At 35.2% G+C, this 22,227-nt stretch overlaps 1 pseudogene; it reads left to right on the forward strand.

Annotated features, from left to right (window-relative positions):
- Nucleotides 1–21,059: 21,059 nt before the first annotated feature.
- Nucleotides 21,060–21,225, forward strand: LOC123836986 (U2 spliceosomal RNA; annotated as a pseudogene).
- Nucleotides 21,226–22,227: the final 1,002 nt, after the last annotated feature.

Raw genomic sequence — 22,227 nt, forward strand, 5'->3', positions numbered from 1 at the left:
ATAAAAAAAAACATGTTTATCTTTAAATCTGTATGACTTTTGCTTCTTTTCTTGCCCTTATTACACTATCTAAGACTTCCATATGATGTCTAATAGGAGTGATGAGACGTATATCCTTTTCTTGTTCCGAGGGGATCAATTAGTCATTCACAGTCAAGTATAATGTATAGCCTCCTCCATTATCAATATCCCCCACCAGTGCAGTCAGTACATTTGTTACAACAATGAAACTACATTGACTGGTCATAATCATACAAAGCCCTTAATTTATACTGTGGCTTACTCTTGGTGTGTAATTCTATGTTTTTTTTTTTTTAAGATTTTTTTTTTTTTAATTAATTTATTTGACAGAGAGAGACATAGCGAGAGCAGGAACACAAGCAGGGGGAGTGGGAGAGGGAGAAGCAGGCTTCCTGCTGAGCAGGGAGCCTGATGTGGGACTTGATCCCAGGACCCTGGGATCATGACCTGAGCCGAAGGCAGACGCTTAACGACTGAGCCACCCAGGCGCCCCATAATTCTATGGTTTTGAGAAATGTATACTGATGTGTGTTTATCATTTTGAATACTTTCACTGCTCAACAATCTTCTGTGTTCTTCTAATTCATTACTCTCCACCACCAACAACCCTTGGAAACCACTGATCTTTATACTGTTTCCATAGTTTTGCCTTTTCCAGAATGCCATATAGTTGGAATCATACAGTATTTAGTTTTCTCAGTCTGGTTTCTTTAATTTTGAATAATGGTCCTGTCTTGCATTTCTGGGATAAAAACCAGTGGATACTGTAGTTTGTCAAATGCTCTTTCTGCATCTATCGAGAGGATCATATGATTCTTATCTTTCCTTTTATTAATGTGGTATATCACATTGATTGACTTGTGAATATTGAACGACCCCTGCAGCCCAATAATAAATCCCACTTGACTGTGGTGAATGGTTCCTTTAATGTAATATTGGATTTGATTGGTTAATATTTTGTTGAGAATTTTTACGTTCATGTTCATCAGGGAAATTAGCCTTTAAATTCTCTTTTTTTAGTGGTCTTTGGTTTTGGAATCAAGGTAATGCCGGCCTCATAGAATGAGTTTGGAAGTTTTCCTTCCATTTTTATTTTTTGGAAAAGTTTCAGAAGAATAGGTATTAACTCTTCTTTAAATGTTATGTACATCCCCCTGGGAAGCCATCTGGCCCTGGACTTTTGTTAGTTGGGAGATTTTTTATTACTAATTCAATTTCTTTGCTGCCTATCAGTCTGTTCAAGTTTTCTATTTCTTCCTATTTCAGTTTTAGTAGTTTGTCTGTTTCTAGGAATTTATCTATTTCTTCCAAGTTGTCCAATTTGTTGGCATATAATTTTTCATAATATTCTCTTATAATCATTTGTATTTCTGTGATGTTGGTTGTGATCTCTCCACACTCATTCATGATTTTATTTATTTGGGTCCTTTCTCTTTTCTTTTTGATAAGTCTGGCTAGGGGGTTATCAATTTTATCAATTCTTTCAAAGTACTAGCTCCTGATTTCATTGATCTGTTTTTTGGTGGTGGTGGTTGTTTGTTTGTTTCTATATCATTTATTTTTGCTCCAATCTTTATTATTTCCCTTCTTCTGCTCACTTTATGCTTCATTTGTTGTTCTTTTTCTAGCTCCTTTAGGTATAAGTATAGGTTGAATATTTGAGATTTTTTCTTGCTTCTTTACGTAGACCTGTATTATATATACTTCCCTTTTATGACTGCTTTTGCTGCATCCCAGAGGTTTTGGACTATTGTGTTTTCATTATCATTTGTTTCCCTGTATTTTTTTTATTTCTTCTTTAATTTCCTGGTTGACCCATTCATTCTATAGTAAGATGTTCTTTAACCTTCCTGTACTTGTGGTCTTTCCAAACTTTTTCTTGTGGTTGACTTCAGGTTTCATAGCATTTTGGTCTGAAAATATGCATGGTGTGGTATCAATCTTTTTCTACTTGTTAAGGTCTGATTTGTGATCCAGTGTGTGATCTCTTCTGGAGAATGTCCCATGTGCACTTGAAAAGAATGTATTTTCCTGCTAATGAGTGAAATGTTCTTTTTTTTTTTTTTTTAAAGATTTATCTATTTATTTATTTATTTGAGAGAGAGAGAATGAGAGACAGAGAGCATGAGAGGGAGGAGGGTCAGAGGGAGAAACAGACTCCCTGCCGAGCAGGGAGCCTGATGCGGGACTCGATCCTGGGACTCCAGGATCATGACCTGAGCCGAAGGCAGTCGCTTAACCAACTGAGCCACCCAGGCGCCCTGAAATGTTCTTAATATATCTGTTAAGTCCATCTGGCCCAGTGTGTCATTCAAAGCCATTATTTCCTTGTTGATTTTCTGCTTAGATGATCTGCCCATTGATGTAAGTGGGGTGTTAAAGTCCCCTAATATTATTGTATTATTATTAATGAGTCCCTTTATGCTTGCTATTAATTGTTTTATATATTTAGGTGCTCCCAAGTGGGGGCATAACTATTTATAATTGTTAGTGTTCTTGTTGGATAGACCCCTTTATTATTATATAGTGCCCTTCTTTATTCTTGTTACAGTCTTTGGTTTAAAATCTAGTTTGTCTGATATAAGTATGGCTACTCTGGCTTTTTTTTTTTTTTTTTTTTACATCTGTTAGCATGATAAATGGTTCTCCATCCCCTCACTTTCAATCTACAGCTGTCTTTAGGTCTAAAATAAATCTCTTGTAGGCAACAGATAGATGTGTCATGTTTTCTTTAATCCATTCTGACACCCTGTGTCTTTTGATTGGAGCATTTAGTCCATTTACATTCAAAGTAATTCTTGATAGATATGAATTTAGTGCCATTGTATTACTTGTGAAGTCGTTGTTTCTGGATAACTGCAATATGTCTTGGTGTTGGCCTGCTTTTGTTGATTGTGATGGGATTTTTCTGTGCTCCTGGATTTGGATGTCTCTTTCCTTCCCCAGATTAGGGAAGTTTTCAGCTATAACTTCCTTGAGTAAACCTTCTGCACCCTTTCCCTCACTTCTTCTGGAACTCCAATGATACAAATGTTACTATGCTTTATAGAGTTGCTGAGTTCTCTAATTCTACATTCATAATCCAATATTTTTCTTTCCCTCTTCTTTTCAGCTTCATTATTTTCCGTAATTTTATCTTCTATATCACTTATTTGTTCCTCTGCTTCTTCTATCCTTGTGCTCATTATATTCAGTCAGTCTCACATCTCAGTTATAGCATTTTTCATTTTGGCCTGACTGGTTTTTAGGTCTTTTATCTCTGTGGTAAGGCTCCCTGGTGTCTTCTATGCTTTTCTCGAACCCATCTAGTATCCTTATGATTGTTGTTTTAAATTCTGGATCAAGCGTACTAGTTATATCTTTAGTTATATCTATTTCAATTAGATCTCTGACTGTGACATTTTCTTATTCTTTCTTTTGGGATGAATTCCTCCATCTTGACCTTTTGTCTAGGTCTCTGTCTTCTGAGTGTTAGGAAAGCCTGTTATGTTTCCTGCTTCTGAGAGTAATGGCTTTATTAAGAAGAGGTCACATACTGTCCAGGGCCTGGCATTTCACAAAGTGTCTCTAGTGTATGCTGTGTGCACTCTTCTGCTGTGTTTTGGCTGCTCTTTCCCTCAGATCAGTCCCCTGCAGAGTTTCTCCTTGCCTATAGTGGGGAGTGTTTGGCCCTTGGCCAGAGTGTGGCGAGTTTTAACTAGGTGTGCTCTGCTCTGCTTGTTAAAAGAGACCTGACACTATTTCCACTGGAGCTAAAGCTCTGCAGAACTCAATGGTCAGTAGATGTGGTGTGTGTGTGTTGGGGGGGGGGGGTTGTGTTCATCTTCTGGGGGAAGGGCCTCCTACCTTGGTTCTCAGGCACGCTTGCCCTAGAAGAGCAGCACTTACGGAGCATGGGGTCAGGGGCGGGGGGTTGTTGTAAGCAGTTTAGGCCACCACTGGTGCTGTGCTACTTACTGAAGTGAGTGTATGCTGAGGGATTGAGGAGGGAAATGGTGCCAGCCCTCTCCCTTGTCCCAGAGAGGGGAATTTGCATCCATTGCTCTCTGGGAATTCCCCCCAGAAAAGCAAACAATCTCCTCTTTTGTGTCCCAGGTGTCCCTCAGATCCCTGCCTTCGCCTTGACTCTGTTCATGCCATTTGACTGTGCTGCAGTGCAGTGTACCTTGGGCTCTATCCCAGGCAAGCAGGCTGAGTTTTAAAACTCTAAACTTAGGGACCTGGTATGGTAAAGACCTGCACTGGTCCTCTGGGGGAGGGTCTTGCCATGCTGGGACTTATGCAGGTTTGTCCCAGAGAGGCAGTTGCACCAAATGGCAAGGGAGTGGGTTTTGGAGTAAAGTGCAGCAAAGAGCCAGTGTCCTGGTTAGCTGCATGCCACAGGTATCTCTGCACCTGTGTTGAGGGGCAGGGAGAAGGTAATGGCATCTGCCGGCTCTTTTCTCCCAGGAGAGGCAATGCCACCTCTCCCAGATGCACTCCAAGAAGGAGGAACTGTCTCTCCCAGTGTGTCCCAGGGATCCTCAGATCACACCGTCTGCCCCCCAGGTTACCTGCCCTCCTTCTGCACAGGAGCACTGCAATGCTTGGCCAACTCCACACTGGTTATGCTGAGAACCTCTAAAACTCCCGTCTTTTGAGCTCCGCTGGTCGTAAAAACTCATAAAAATTAGCCACTCCCATCTTCTCAGTCAATGTCCTCCAGATGTAGCCAAATGTCTCTGGGGATGGATTTATGTCTGGTAAGAACCACTGCTATAAAGTGTTTTTTAAATTATTTTTTAAAAGATTTTATTTATTTATTTGAGAGAGAGAGAGAGCCAGGGGAGGGGCAGAGAAACGGACACCCCACTAAGCAGAGAGCCAGACACAGAACTTGATCCCAGGACCCTGGGATCATGACTTGAGCCAAAGGCAGATGCTTAACTGACTTAACCACCCAAGCAACCTATAAAGTGGTTTAGTCTATATGCAAGATTAAAAGAAAACATTGAAATTATATGATTTAAATTTATATTTAGTAAGTGCACAGTTTCTCAAACTCGATTATTTTTTCTCTGCATGATTACATAGGAATGAATAATTGAAAGGCTCAGGAGATTCTTCAGAGTGCCCTCACAAAAGTCTTTGAGATATAGCGTATGATACAATAGGAGAAAGAAAGCAAGGCAAGCCTCAGGGGACAAAGGGACCTCCATTTGCAGCTCGCCAGGTATCTTTCTTCCTCAGAGAATGTGCTTTGTCTGTGGATTATGAATTCCCAGTGTGAAAAAGAAATCTTGGATTCAGGAACCCTCAGGCAAAAGTTTCTAAGAGGGTCTTTTATACCCAGTGGTCATGTAACCACAGCAAGCTGTGCAACCAGTCAAAGTAGATTTAAGGCATCGATCTTTACTTCTCTAACTAATATAAGCCAGTTGTTCCAGTAAAGTTACTATCTTTAAAGAGCATATTATAAATCCCTAGCTAACCCATCTTGTCCTTACATTAACTAAGTTCCAGTACCGACTTTGAGGCATTTAAGGAATAGGCATAAGGCTACCTCCAGGCAGTTATAGGAATACTCTATTTCACATTTCCCTTCAAAAAATAGGCAAAGAAAAACACTTTCCTCAAATTTTTCTGTCTCTCTGACTGGCTTTAAGCCATCTCTCTACAGCCATAGGTTATGATACAATTCTCCTTTCTTATTGTCTAAATTACCACACTGCCCATTCATTTGTTCTTTGTTTGAAACTTCCAATATTTCAAAACACACTCATTTAAGAGTAGAAACTGATTAGATTTGGCAAACTTACACAGTTGTGCAACTATCAACACGATCCAGTTCTAGAACATTTCCATCCCCCAAAATGTTCTTCATGCCCATATACAGTTGATCCCTATCCCTCTCTTGACACAGACAACAACTGATCTGCTTTCTTTTCACATTGTTTTTGCCTTTCCAAGAATTCCATATATGTAGAATCACATAATATGCTATTTTTTATGCACGACTCCTTTCATTTAGTATGATGTTTTTGAGATGCACCCATGATGTTGCATGTATTGGCTGCTCATTCTTTTCTTCTCTGAGTACTATTCCATTGTATAGATATACTTCACTTTGTATATCTTTTAACCAGTTGATGGATATTTGACTTGTTTCCAGTTTTTCCTTATCATGAATAATGTAACTATGAACATTTGTGTCTTTGTTTGGTCATGTTTTCATTTCCTTCAGTAGATATCTAGGTGTGGGTTTAGTGTTTTAATATAAATGTATGTTTAACTTATTAAGGAACTGTCCAAAAGTTTTCCAGTATTACTATATTAATTTACATCCCCACTAGCAATGTATGATATGAGAATTGCTGTTTTCCCACATCTTTGCTAACATTCAGTATTGTTAGTATTTTAATATTTTAGCCATTGTAGTGGGTATACAGTGATTTTGTTTCAATTTCTCTAATAACGAATGATGTTGAGCATACTTGTTGTTTTCCAGCTTTATTGAGATATGATTGACATACAACATTGTGTGAATTTAAATGTTGATTTCATACACCTATATATTAGAAAACCATTACTACCAAAGTGTTAGCTAACATCTCCGGCACCTCACATATTTACCATTCCTTATTTTATAGAGAGAACATTATGATCTAATCTCTTAGCAATTTATAAGTATATAATAAAGTATTGTTAATTATAATCACCATGCTGTGCATTAGATTCATGTGCTTAGTTGACGTTCTTTGGGAAAGCTTCTATTCAAATTTTTGTACAATTTTTTTATTGGGATATATGTCATTCTAATTGACTTCAGAAATTTTTATATATTCTGTATATAATTCCTTTCTCGGTCCATCTTCAGAAAGTGTTTTCTTCTTGGCTGTGCCTTTTTTTTTTTTTTTTTAAGATTTTATTTATTTGAGAGAGAGAGCATGAGAGACAGAGAGCATGAGAGGGAGGAGGGTCAGAGGGAGAAGCAGACTCCCCGCTGAGCAGGGAGCCCGATGCGGGACTCGATCCCGGGACTCCAGGATCATGACCTGAGCTGAAGGCAGTCGCTTAACCGACTGAGCCACCCAGGCGCCCTGTGCTTTGTTTTTTTAATTTCCTTAATGGTATATTTTGAAAGGCAAATATTTGAAATTTTGATGAAGACAAATTAATCATTTTTATTTTATTGTCATATTGAAGAACTCCTTACCTAATCCAAGATTACAAAGATTTTTCACTAAGGTTTTCTTCTAGAGGCTTTATAGATTAAACCTTTACAATTGTGTAATCCATTTTGAGCTAATTTGTAAAATGATATTAACTAGATAATGAGGTTCTGGTTTTGTTTTATTTTACATATGGGTATCCAATTGCTCAAGTGCTGTTTGTTAAAAAGACCACCCATTCACCATTGAATTACTTTGGTATTATTTAAAATCAATCAACTATATATGTATGTTTATTTCTATATTCTATTCCACACATAGATCTACATGTTTATTATGTTGTTACTACATTAACTTATTTACTGTAGCTTCATAACAAGTTTTGAAATCAGATAGTATAAACCTTCTAACATTGTTCTATTATTCGGAAACTGCTTTTTGTTTTTTGTTTTTGTTTTTGTTTTTGCTTAAACAGTTTATTTTTTTTACTCATGATACATACCCAGTGTTAGTTGACTTTGAGAACTCTTCTGGTTATTGTAGACACTGCTGCCATGCAGTGGTTTCCTTACATATCAGCTTATTCATTAGCTCTATACATACAGATATAAGCATACTGGCACAATTATGATACAATGCTTTATAGCTAACCAAAAAAATTTCAGGATTTATGTAAGAAAAATGAAAATGTATATTCACAGAAAACCCTGTAAATGTAAAAAAAATTAAAAAAAAATGAATGTTCATAACAGCTTTATTCTTTTTTTTTTAAGATTTTATTTATTTATTTGAGAGAGAGAGAGAGAGCACATGAGAAGGGGGAGGGTCAGAGGGAGAAGCAGACCCCCCGCTGAGCAGGGAGCCTGATGCGGGACTCGATCCCAGGACCCTGGGATCATGACCTGAGCCGAAGGCAGTCGCTTAACCAACTGAGCCACCCAGGCGCCCATAACAGCTTTATTCTTAATAGCTAACAAACGATGGTTCAAGAAACTGTGATGCATACATACCAATCATCAATAAAAAGAGACAGGGGCGCCTGGGTGGCTCAGTTGGTTAAGCGACTGCCTTCGGCTCAAGTCATGATCCTGGAGTCCCGGGATCGAGTCCCGCATTGGGCTCTCTGCTCAGCAGGGAGTCTGCTTCTCCCTCTGACCCTCCTCCCTCTCATGCTCTCTGTCTCTCATTCTCTCTGTCTCAAATAAATAAATAAAATCTTTAAAAAAAATAAAATAAAATAAAATAAATAAAAAAAGACAGACTGCTGATACATTAATGATTGAATGGTTTTTAAGGAAATTATTTTGAGTGGGGAAAAATATCTCAAAAGTTTACATACTGTATGAGTCCATTTATATAACATTTATGAAATGACAAAATTACAGAAATAGAGAACATGCTGGTGGTTGCAGGGGACAAAGATGGCCGTGGCTATAAATAGGTCATATGATGGATCATCAGGATGAATCTGCTCTGTGTCTGGACTGTCTTGGTGGTCACATGAATCTACATATGTGATAAAACTACATAGAAATAAATACACGTGTGCGTACACATGAGTGCATATAACACTGTGAAATCTTAATAAGGTCAATGGATTGCTTCAATGTCAATTTCTGATAATGGTAAGATAGAAAAAGAAATGCTAGTTTTGGGGGATATAACTGTGAAAAATTAAACCTGATCCATCTATTTAGGAAGAGTAATATAAAAATAATTAAAAGTTACTGAGTACTTACTAAGAGGCATCACTATTCTTTTATGGCAAGCCTACGAAGTAGGTACTAATATTATCCTTATTTTAAAAATAGATGATCTAAGGCATAGTGAGTAGAAAATCAATTTAAGATAGTTAGTAATGGGGGGCGCCTGGGTGGCTCAGTCATTGGGCGTCTGCCTTCGGCTCAGGTCATGATCCCAGGGTCCTGGGATCGAGTCCCACATCGGGCTCCCTGCTCTGCGGGAAGCCTGTTTCTCCCTCTCCCACTCCCCCTGCTTGTGTTCCTGCTCTTGCTATGTCTCTCTCTGTCAAATAAATAAATAAAATCTTTAAAAAAAAAAAAAAAAGAAGATAGTTAGTAATGGAAGAGCCAATGTTTAAATCTAGACATTGGTACAAGCATTCTTAGCTGCCTCTATCATAGCTTGCCTCTCAATGGTACCTAGTATAAGTCTCACAGAATTTAAAGATAAGCAAAACCAACGTGGGCCAGAGAAGCCCTAAAAATTGTTATGAGCTGCTTATGCAGTTATATTTAAAACAAAATGAGCAGATTGTGAGAACTGCAAGGTTTTAAGTTGAGATACATTATTATTCAAGAATCACATTCAAAATCAGTGAAGTACCTCTAGGATATAAGACAAATATCAAGAGGCAGCAACACCATTGGAAAAATTAAGTTTTCTTCTTGAGCTACCAATATATATTAAGGTAGTTCTTAAAAGTTGAAGAGAGAATGTACTCTAAGTGGGGCAGATAGGGAGAGTTCCTAATTAGTCACATAGGGATGGATGCTGGCAGCCAACATCCTTCACCTGTCAGCTCTCTTAGGGAGAAGCTACTTTCTGTGTGGTTATGGACCTTTCTGGTGCAGCCCAAATCTATTGCCCAATGAATATAATGATAAAAGGATCACAGAAGTGCCAGAATGAGTGAAAACCTGGATTCTCTTGGCTTCAAAGATCCATGTATATCAGTGAAGGCTTATTAAAATTGCATCACATATTTTGGTCTGTCCAAATGCTCCTCCTTTCCTTTTCTTCCACAAGTCCGAAGCACACTCCCTAATGAAATTCTAGCAAATCAGTCTCTGTCATGCCGTCTACTTTCATGAGAAGTTAAACTTCAAGAGTTGTCATTTTTGAAAAACTGTAATTGACAAAGTGCTTACGCTTGGGGGGAATGACATTTTTGTTGAGTATTGAGTTCGTGCTAGTATATTGAGGTAAGTGTCTCATTAGCAATGTTGCTCTGACTCCGCATTTCTTGGACGCACCATCACTAGAGCAAACAGGTCAGTGATTTGGAAGACATCCTTGACTCCCCTCCGTCTTCTCATTGGCAAAAATCCCATCTACACTGTTTTGTAAAATTTCAATTACAAGTTTCTCCTCTCCATCCTTCTGCTATTGCTTGTGTTATTGCCTTGAGCATTCCTTTCCTAATTTACATCGCATTGTTTTCTAATCAGTTCTCCATTATTTAGCTAATGGCATGGTCATCCTAATATTCAAAATTCATCCTGACACTCCCAAACTTAGAATGCTTTTATGACTTTCCATTATTGACAGAAAAAAAAAAAAAAAAAAAGAGAGAGAGAGAGCATTTATCATGGTCTGTAAGGGGTACTTAGGGATCATTCTCTCGCTTAAGTTGCTGGTTTGTCTCCTACGGTGGTATTTTCCCACCACAGCCTATTATTATAGAGCATTACTAACATTTGTGGCTTATTTGCTATTTACCAGGACAAGAATTGAACAAACTGCTTAACATGGATTACTTTGTGTAATCCTCACAAACTCACAAGCTTAATAAACTATTTGCATTACCCTGAATATAAAGCTAATGTATGCCTCAATTTCATACTGCTTCCTCCACATGGAGTGACCTTTCCTTACTTTTTTCTCCCATACGAACACCTACTGATCCTTCAAGACTTCATTCATTTATTACTTCCCCTCTTAATACTTTCTATTGCCACTTCAGGTGTTAGTGTTGACCTACTCTCCACCATTAATCTTAGACGGTTCTATCACAAAAGTTCTAATGCTTTAGCAACACTTTATTTAAATCATTCACCTCTCTACTGAATTGTTAACAATTTGAAGAAATAAATCATGTCAAATATTTTCTGTTCTGTGTCCACAGGTTTTTGTTTTGTTTTGTTTTGTTTTTGTTTTAAGATTTTATTTATTTGACAGAGAGACACATAGCGAGAGAGGGAACACAAGCAGGGGGAGTGGGAGAGGGAGAAGCAGGCTTCCGGCCGAGCAGGGAGCCCAATGTGGGGCTCAATCCCGCGACTCTGGGATCATGACCAGAGCCACCCAGGCGCCCCTGTCCACAGTTTTTAATAAGTAAAAAAACCACACAGATAATATCACTGTCTTATATTATTAACAAGGGCAACAATTAAGGTGATTTTCTCAAATGTATATACTTAACAACAGAACTTGCTTTGTGTTATAGCAGCCAAAGGATGGATTTTAAAACCAGTTAGACCTAGGTTCAGATCCTGGTTTTTGTCTCTTATTAATACATAAATTACCTTGGAATTCTTCACAGTAATATAATTTTCCTCTGTAACATAATTATAATGGCACTTTATTTTTTGTGACATATCTGATCATTACATCATATTACACATGGTACACAGGAAAGCCACAGACCTCACAACTGAGTTTTAACTCTGCCTTCCACTATTTCAGATTGAGTTAAGTCAGAATGGGTGGCTGTACCTGAATGTCAATCTAAGATATGGTGTGAGGCAGGCTCCAGCTGGTCTTAGCTGTGGGCCAGGTTCTCAGAGGTGCCAGAACTTGGCCCTGTTCCTTTTTGCAGTGGCCCAATGTTAAAGCTAAAGTAGGAAGTCTTTGTTCAGGCTGCACCGATGGTATATTCAAGTGTGTCTTTCAGATCCAGAAAAACAAGCCACTGTGGCTGCTGGAATTGAATTACCCCACTATCTACTGTCTCTTTCCTTTTCTTACACAATTTTCCCCATTCATCCACGCCCCCCTCCATCTGCACCTTTATCTCCTGCTTTTTATCACCAAATTCCACTCCAGTACCTGCTACCACTTGTAAAACATGGTTCTACATGATAGAAAATTAATTAATGAAGCAATACTTCATTGCACTTGTAAAAGGAACTGGCTTCCCAGAGAGGAAAATGAAGTGTCTGCAAATTCTTTACTTATAATAAAACTCAGCTACAAAAGAAGAAACTAATACATCGATTTAACAAACTTGTTTTTCACTTCATTTGGTACTCAGCTTAAGTGAAATTCAAAAAAAAATTCTGATAGCAAACTTGCAAAGCATGAGAAGTTTATATTAAAAATTATAAATGAATTATCATTTTAGTAATAAATTTAATAAATAGTAATAGATAAAACTACCATAATTTCAGACAATATTTCAATTAGATTTAGTGGTTTCCCCATTTTCAAAACATATTAACAATAGCAGATTAATTATGAACAATGACAAAAATACATTTCCTATGCATTCCTGAATCGTTGTTTAACTTAAAATCAAAGCATAAATTGATGTAACATTGAGCTTACTTGGTAGTTATTACCTTCACAAACTTTTATCCTTAACGCAGTTGCTTATAAAGAATGGCTTGGTTTATTTTATTTTATTTTATTTTATTTTATTTATTTTATTTTATTTTATTATTTTTATTTTATTTTATTTTATTTTATTTATTTTATTATTTTTAGTTTATTTTATTATTTTTTACATTATATTAAATTTGTTTTTCAGTCTATAAAAAGTAAAACCAAAACTAGCTAAAGCCTACTCGCACTACGTTATTCATATTATTAATTTATATACAGTCACCATATATTCATTGTGATATATTTCTTTAAAACATTTTTTATAGAGAAGTAGTGTGAAATGTATTATTTCCTTTACATAAGCAATCAGGAGTATTCCAGAGGACAGAGAGGATGGATGCAGTTACTGTCTTGACACTAGATGGCATTCCTGTGTAATCAAGAAGACCAAAAGGCTAATACAGTTGTGGGTTTGTTTCCCTGAGACATGTCATAAATTTAAAAAATGAATGGATTGCAGCTAGAGAAAGTTAAATACAAGCTTTTATTCAGATTATATGAATAAACCAATTTGACATCATGTTATGTACAGTTTGTTAACTATTTTAAAATTAAAAATTGTTGTTCTGCCTTCCCTAAATTTGAAGTATAGATGCTAGCTACTAAAAGCTATTTTCTGCTTTTGTAAGCTATGATACTTACTTCCATGCAAGTATTTTTACGTCAATAATTCAGCAAACATATTTAATTCAACTTGCATAAAATAATGTCACAAATTTATTCCAACGAGTAAATAATTCCATGCATCAAAATTAAAGATTATCTTAGGTTCATTATTATTGTAAAAAGTTTAAACAAAGGATAAGAGTCTTTAAAATTATTGTAAAAAACTACACTTTTAAAAATATCTTACTGCTTGTCATTTGCATATGATGGCAAAATAAACCACTGATTTAATATGATGTGTCTTTTCACATCATATTAAAGACATGCATGTTCCTATCAACATAGAAGCTCTCAAATTTTTTAAAACAAAGCAAAAACAGAAAATGTAACATTAGCATGACAAACTTGAAGAGAAACAGTGGCTGTGGGAACCCGGAATTGAGGGGAGTGATGTGTCGGAAACCTGGATGTAATCTGTGACATACCAGTGGAGATTCAGTGTTAGACATAAACACACAGACATTAAAATTTTGATAAAATTAGATACTTTCTCCCAAAATTATGGTAAAAAAATACATATTGTTGAATTCGCTTTTCCACGAAACAAGAGGAACTTTAATTTTTGCAACAAGAGGACATATTTATTGACCTCTTATGTGTCTGGCACATCACAAATATTATCTCTAATTTTCAGAACAATCCATTTAATTCAATCCTACCCCCTCCCATTAGACATGAGTAAAATCTGGGTTAAGAATTCAATTTCTTGGGCGCCTGGGTGGCTCAGTTGGTTAAGCGACTGCCTTCGGCTCAGGTCATGATCCTGGAGTCCCGGGATCGAGTCCCACATCAGGCTCCCTGCTCGGCAGGGAGTCTGCTTCTCCCTCTGACCCTCCCCCCTCTCATGCACTCGCTCTCTCTCATTCTCTCTCTCTCAAATAAATAAATAAAATCTTAAAAAAAAAAAAAGAATTCAATTTCTTATTACAGGCCACCAACTGCCAGAGCCAGAATATGAACTGCAGCCTATTGAACCATACACAGTGAATTTCTCACTACATAATTCAGCATGCTTGTTATGAGCTGAAATGCACTTTCCCCAAATTCATGTACTCATTACCTCAGAATATAACCATATTTGAAGATAAGGCCTTTAGAGAAGTAATTAATTTTGAATGAGGTCCTATGTGGTGGGGCTCTCTCCAATATGATGGGTATCTCATAAGACAAAAAGAGATACACACTTTGAGAGAAAAGTCCATTTGAAGACACAGCCATCTGTAAACCAGAGACAGAGCAGCCCCAGGAGAAACCAAACCTGCCAACCCCTGATTCTTGGATTTCCAGTTTCTAGAACTGTGAGAAAATAAATTTCTGTTGTTTAAGCCACCATTCTGCAACACTTACTTATGGCAGTCCTACCAACAAATAGAATGTTCAAAACAGTATTCTTAACATTTAATAGAATCCAGTTAATAACGACTTCCAATGCATTTAAAGCCATGAATATTTCTACAAACATATTTTTTTAAAATACTATATATACAATGCTAGGTGTTTGCCTTTGTGTATGTGTGTGTCTATCTATCTATCATCTATCATCTATCTATCATCTATCTATCTATTGAGAGGACTATTATGCTACTATTTGTTACTGGACAAGAACTATAGATGATATCTTAAATTGTATTCATTGATTTTTAATGCTTTAGAAATAATTTTTTGGCATATATTCGGATATTAAAATTTAGTAACCAAGATTTGAAGTGAAATAGAAAATTTAAAAATTAAAACAATCTTAGTTACATAAAATGTCTGCAATGCTATACATTGGAAATTTGAAATATTGCAATGAAGTCAATTTTTATCAATATTTATGTTATGTCTTTCTCCTAAAAATATTTAAAAACATTGACATCCCAGTAACAATGACCTAATCACAAGCTTTGGATTTCCCACTAAAATGTATGGATAATGGCTGATGCTACACCTGCCTCAAGTAATGTAAAAGGTGAGCATAAACTTTGATGCACCAGAAGTATAGAATTCTAAGATTAATAGATTCATTCATATGGATACAGAAGTCAGCCTGAAGATTCTAGAACTTTTTAAATTTGTGAAATTGGACCATCAAAATATTAATGATTTTAATTGATTGGAACAGATTGAATAAACAAAAATCTTTACTCCATAGGTAGTCTTAAATTTAAAAAAAAGGACCAAGACTAAATTTAAAAAAAATCACAATTGGATGTCATTGATACATCAGCGTCTTACTCTGAAAATTGGTGTTAAAAAAAGAGGCAAACTTATTCTATTTCATTAAAAAGTGTACTTCATTCAACAAATAACTCCAGATGGTTAGGAAAAGAAATCATAGAATTTTAAAATGACCAATGACATCTAATGAAATCACTGATTCAGAGAAGAACCATTAGTCAGTGCAAATGTTGTTGGTTAACTGAACATTCACAGGTTTCAAAGTATCATGACATAGATTACATGTTATTTGTCAACAAAATATGGTAACAATGCAATGGAGAAACAAAATAACATTATGTGTTTCTTGAAGTTAAAATATTCCAACTGAATCTAACTTTTCTCCTTTGGAGCTAATTTCCAGTTTCAGAAACAGGAAATTAAAGGAACATATTAAATAACAATTTGGAAAAGATGAGGGAAGTCTAAAATATAGAACATTCTCCAGAGCATGTGTTCTTATCTCTCACATAGCCAATATGAGAAAAAAAAAAAAAAAGATGAAGCAGGAACTGTACTAAATTATACTGATGTAACAAGAAAATGAAATGTATGGGCATTGGTTATATCATTTGTTTGGGGAAAAACAGCTGCTAAACGCACTTTGGGGTATGAGGAAAGGTAGAAATGGAATATACATGAGATAGTATTAATTTCATCAACATGATCATTAAATTGTGGTTAAATATAAAAAATGTTTCTCATGATTTGAGTATATTTGTAAGGATAAAGTGTTACAGCATCTGTAAATAACATTAGGTTTTAGTTCTTCAGTATTTGTTTTTGTATGTATGCTGATGAAGAAAATATAGCAAAATCTAACAATTAATAATTATTAAATCTGGACATTGGTATACCGGAGTGTTGCTGTATTATTCTTTATTTTATTAGTATTTATTATTTTATTTTTTCTTTATTTTGAAAATTATTTTATAATAAAATTTAAAGTTTCTCAGATTGTTTTATGATATGCCTACAATATAGAACATGTGCAATATAAATATTTGATACATAGAATAAATAGTAGCTGTTTCATAGTAGTGAGATTCTTAAATCCAGTGTTCTGACATAAATGTGACATGTAGTTTTCCAGTGTTACACATTCAATGGATATTAGGAGAGAGAAAATGTGTTATTCTAGTACATGCACTCAGCTAGAGGACTTGTAGTTAAGAATTCCTTCTGAGTATTATAAAATACCAGACTATCAATCATTTAAAGACTTTGAAAAAACAAGTGTCATTTAGTGTGGGTTTAAATGGCAGAAAACTAATTTAATGATTCGAAGCTACATTCTCTGTCATGTCAGAAGTGTACTGCTCAGAGTTCATTACCAGCCCTGCATGACCTGACGTAAAATCCAATACAGTGCATGACCCACGGTATTCAGTAGCAAGGGGCAAGGAGTCTCGTTTGCTTGGTTAGATGACAAAGTGGGAAAGATGGCAGGTGATTTGCTTTTGGTAACCTCTTTTCCATTATTTATTCTCTGATTACAAATGCACACTAGATGAGCCCTGATAAGGAAAATAAAAGTAAAATAACAACAACAACAACAAAATCGTGTTGGAGTCTTATGAAATCATGTCTTACTAGAAAAAAAAAAAAAAACACACTTCTAATGCAGCTCAATGAAAACAAATCAAGCCTTTGAAAAAATTGGTGGTATCAATTAGTCAACACAAAAATTAATTTCATAGTTATATATGGCCATTGGCTTTTGTTATACTTGATTTTCTTAATTATATTTTATAGAAAGCAATTAATGACTTCTAAAAATCTAACTCATTTTCCACAATGGTAAATTAATCCCTCATAAAAAAAGAAATACTTCTTTTATATTACCGAAACTTTCACTATCTGATTTTTTAAGAACTATACTTCTTTTCTACCCCACACATATTTCACTGTGAGGGAATAATTATTTTAAGTACTAAAATTTAACTGAATTGCAAGAAGGATCCTCTCAACTGCCATTAACAACTTATCAGGCCTTGAGGCCAAAACACATACATTTTCTGTCATATGAAACCTTATTGCATTTAGAAATTATTTGGGGGAACAGTATTTAGAAATATTGTCCAATTCCTTGTGGGAAGAGCTTACTTATAAGTATTCCAAACAGATATACAAAATTCTAAGTAGTTATAAATAGGGAACCTTTCACTTCTTTCAGGTCCAACTGATTCATACACATTATTGTAAGATATTTATGATGTGGGGCTTGTTAAGACACAGCATTTCACATTTTAAAAAATGCATGGACAACCACATAGATATCTACTTGTCACTCTAATCAGTCTTATTTCCATACGAATGAAACCAATTGATTTTCAACTTAATTGGGGTGATAGTATCGCAAACTGACTGTGTCTGAATGCAGGTTTGTAAGTAAAATATATTTTTCTCCTTCCAAACACATTCTTGCCTAAAGTATGTAATATGCTACATGGCTAAGTGTAAACAAATTCTATTAATTTTCAGCAAGTTATTGTTCAGTGAAATAAAATTGCCATTTGACTGTAACAAGGAAACTCCAAACAGAACATATAAATCAGTATTATTGGCAGCTGGAAAAGATACATTGCCTAGATTACTGTTAGTGACTAGGGAAATAAATGACCATTTTAGAGGTTTTAGAAGCACTTGGAAGAGTAAATGAGGATAGCTTTTGAAAATTGCTGATGGGAATTCATCATAATGGATGCCTGAGTTATATAAACAACATTTATTTCCCAGACTTGATCATTCTAAAATGGAATAAAGTTTGGGTGAAAAGAGATTTCTTTATATGAGAAAAATGCTGAAGCAGCATAAGAGAAGATTCAAAAGAGTTTTTTGGTTGATACTAACAGGTAGCAGGAAAAAATTAGTTTATATCATGTTGAATTTAAGAGTCTGGTATTTATCTAGATGCCTAACATGAAACGCCAGGTGTTTCCTTTTTAGAATATAATACATGGGATTTGGACAGGTGATATGTTAAGAACATCAGCTTGTCTTTGACACTAGATAAAGCTGCATTCAAATACAACTCTGTCAATCGTAATTTCAGGAAGACAAAAAGTGATTAGGTTTGCTGTATAGATGGAATACTGTTTGAAGATATCTGGGACAGAAAATCTACCCAGAATATGGGTTCCAAGAGTATTTTTGATAAGGCAAACTATTTCTTTTTCTACATCTCTAAGATAATTTGTAAAATTCCATGTATTTTTAAAATATTTCTAATTCAGTAAACATGAAATCAATATTCACATATACATCTAGAATCTCTTAATATCTAAGAAAAATATATTTAGGAATGATCAAGTTGAGTGACTAACCTGAAAAACTTGTAAGATATTAAGCATTTAGTTTTATTGATTTGGTTTCATTTTTATTTTAATTTATGGGTTTGATCATTTAAAAGGATTCATCATTGCTGCTATGGATATTGGGGTTCATGTGCCCCTTCTTTTCACTACATCTGAATCTTTGGGGTAAATACCTAGTAGTGCAATTGCTGGGTTGTAAGGTAGCTCTGTTTTTAACATCTTGAGGAACCTCCATACTGTTTTCCAGAGTGGCTCTACCAGCTTGCATTCCCTTTCTCCACATCCTCGCCAAAATTTGTTGTTTCCTTTTTTGTTAATTTTTGCTGTTCTGACTGGTGTAAGATGGTATCTCATTGTGGTTTTGATTTATATTTCTCTGATGGGTAGTGATGTTGAACATTTTTTCATGTGTTGAGATGCCCTTCAACAGATGAATGTATAAAGAAGATGTGGTACATATATACAATGGAATATTACTCAGCCATAAGAACGGATGAATACCCAACATCTGCATCGACATGGGTGGAACTGGAGGGGATTATGCTAAGTGAAATAAGTCAAGCAGAGAGGGCGCCTGGGTGGCTCAGTTGGTTAAGCGACTGCCTTCAGCTCAGGTCATGATCCTGGAGTCCCGGGATCGAGTCCCACATTGGGCTCCCTGCTCGGCAGGGAGTCTGCTTCTCCCTCTGACCCTCCTCCCTTTCATGCTCTCTGTCTCTCATTCTCTCTCTCGCAAATAAATACAATCTTAAAAAAAAAAAAAAATAAGTCAAGCAGAGAAAGACATATTATATGGTTTCACTTATATGTGGAACATAAGGAATAGCACGGAGGACCATAGGGGAAGGGAGGAAAAAATGGAAGGGGGACAAATCAGAGAGGGATAGGAACTATGAGAGACTAGGGACTCTGGGAAACAATCTGAGGGTTTCAGAAGGAAGCAAGGTGGGTGTATGGGATAGCTGGGTGTTGGGTATTAAGGAGGGCACGTGTTGTGATGAGCACTGGGTGCTATATGCAAGTAATGAATCATTGAACAATAGCAAAAACTAATGATGTATTATATAGTGACTAACTGAACATAATAAAAAAATAAAAAGTAAAATGATTCATCATCAGGAAAAGTTATTTTATTCAAATATGTCCCTTTCTTTTGAAACAACAATTTTATATTTCAAGATACAATTATTTCATTTCTAATTGTTGAAAAATAAGAAACAGTATAAATTTTTTAATCCTTTATTTTCAGGAAGTTCAAATTCTAATAAATAATTATAATAAATATATAAAGAATATATTCTCAAGAAGCACCTCTCATTAAGTAACTGAGAATTAATGATTTGTTATAATGTTCTATATATATTGCCCATTAAAAGCAAAATTATTTCATACTTATAATGTTTACAACTTTTTCTACCCACAATATTCTCTTGGGATACTTTTTTTTTGTGAAAGTGACTAAAGTATGGGATCTACATGAATATTAAGCTCCACTCTTTCTCCTTATTTCATTTCTTCTTATTACTTAAAATGGATTTTTTTTTTTTTTTTTTTTTTACAGAAAGATCTTTTCAGTGCAGTGCCCCATTCAGATCAGTTACAAAAGGTAAACTATAAGGCAAGGAATAGTGGAAGATGTGGCTGGAGCATCAGGTGGTAGTCATAATGGGTCTTATATATGATACTGTGTAGATTTCAGCTCTCATGGAAGCTGTACAAAACCACTGAAATTTTAATAAGCACATTGAAATAATAAGGTATACTTTTAGATAGATGCCACTATTTGCTCTATAAAAATAGACTGAAGTTATGAAAAACTAGAGTTCAAATATCATTTAGAAGGGATTAAAGTAGGAAATAAAGTGTGCAGAAAGGAGGTCTGGACATGTATTCTATACAAGGGGCATGTATTCTGTTTCCATGTTTTACTTAAGTGTAATATTTATCACTTCAAATTTGAAGCATTAGATCATAGACAATATTCCTCCTGGAAAGTACTTATTTGCAGTAGAATCAAACCAATAAGTAAGATAACATGTTAGCACACTGTAATAATATGAATAAGCAATTGATAATAGTTGACATTTATATTACAACTGGTCAAAGAATACATAATAAATATAAGTTGAAATCTCTGCCTTTAGGTAGAAATGAAATTAATGCAAATTAAAAATGTTTATTTAAAGTTGAATGTGTTATCTATTTTGTATACAATTGATTATAAAATCAGATGAGACAATGTAGGTAGACATTCAAAAAAGATGAATAAGTGATTATTAGGGAAGAGGCAGAAAGTTTTCATATGATCTATGACATAAGCCTGGACTCAAAAATAGATATAATTTAAGTAAGGTAGCTAATCGCTTCTCGGCCTTTTGGCTAAGATCAAGTGTAAGTAAGGTAGCTAGATTTAGAAAAAAAAAAAAAAAGTTCAAGTTGAATTTCAGATTAATGAGGGATAATTTATTAGTGTCAGTATGTCCCACACAATATTTGGTATATACTTATACTAAAATTTATCCACTATTCATCTAAAATTCAAATATAACTGAATAGCTTGATTTGGCAACCTCAGGTTTAAAAGGAAAATAGCAGCCAACAAGGGAAACTAGAACAGTAAAGTGAGATGTAATAAACATACCACCTAAATATTGGGCAAAGGTCTATGTTGTAAACAGAGAAATGTCATCTTAAAGAGATAGAAATCCAGATCTGAATTGCATTAAATGTTAGAGAAACATAACTTGTTAAAATTAGAAATATGGAACCATTTAAAGCTTTGATCAAAATATCAAAGTACGTTTAAGAATAATCAATCTAGAAAGTGAATTCTTAATGGATCAGAAAGTTAAAGACTTTAGAGACAGAGAAGGGATTCAAGAGATAATTTAAACTGGGTTTGTAGCATGCCCTTCTGCTAAATTATGGAAAACAAAGAGAAAGTCTGTGAACAAAGGGAAAGTATAGTTTAAAATATTAAATGCAATTGCAAAGACAGAGTAATTGGAAAAAGTGTGATAAAAATACCAAATTTGTTACTGGGACTTTTTTTCTTTTTTTGGTTGTTAATAGAGAGTGGTTATCAAAGTTCAGTGAACAAGACCTTCTGTTTTCAGCCATAAAGGAAGTGATGGTACCAGAATAGCCCTCCCACTGTTAATAACTAGAAAACAGGGCAAGGTGTTAGAAAGAACTGTTTTCAGATATTAGACAACATGATACACAGAACTGTGAGGCCTGACTAAGGGCACTTTCTGTCTTTAGAGGGGCAAAACCCAAGTAGAATATGATGGTCATATTGAGTTAAGGAGTCACAGATGAGTACTTGGGGAACTGAGACAGATGGAATTTGGGAGCACAATAGTTGAGAGTGTTGTCTGCAGTGAAAGTGTTCAGCAATAGAGTCATTAGACTGGGGCAACTCTAGAAACTTTGATAGTTTAATGTGAACAAAGAAACCAGTTAGCTAGGTTTTTCTTCAATCTGAGAAAATGAAACTCAGGAATAACTAATCCTGAGTAGTCAGC

Source organism: Mirounga angustirostris, unplaced genomic scaffold (assembly GCF_029215605.1).
Source record: "Mirounga angustirostris isolate CCGP_5_RB_7025 unplaced genomic scaffold, mMirAng1.0.hap1 SCAF_7, whole genome shotgun sequence".
Taxonomy (NCBI): Eukaryota; Metazoa; Chordata; class Mammalia; order Carnivora; family Phocidae; genus Mirounga; species Mirounga angustirostris.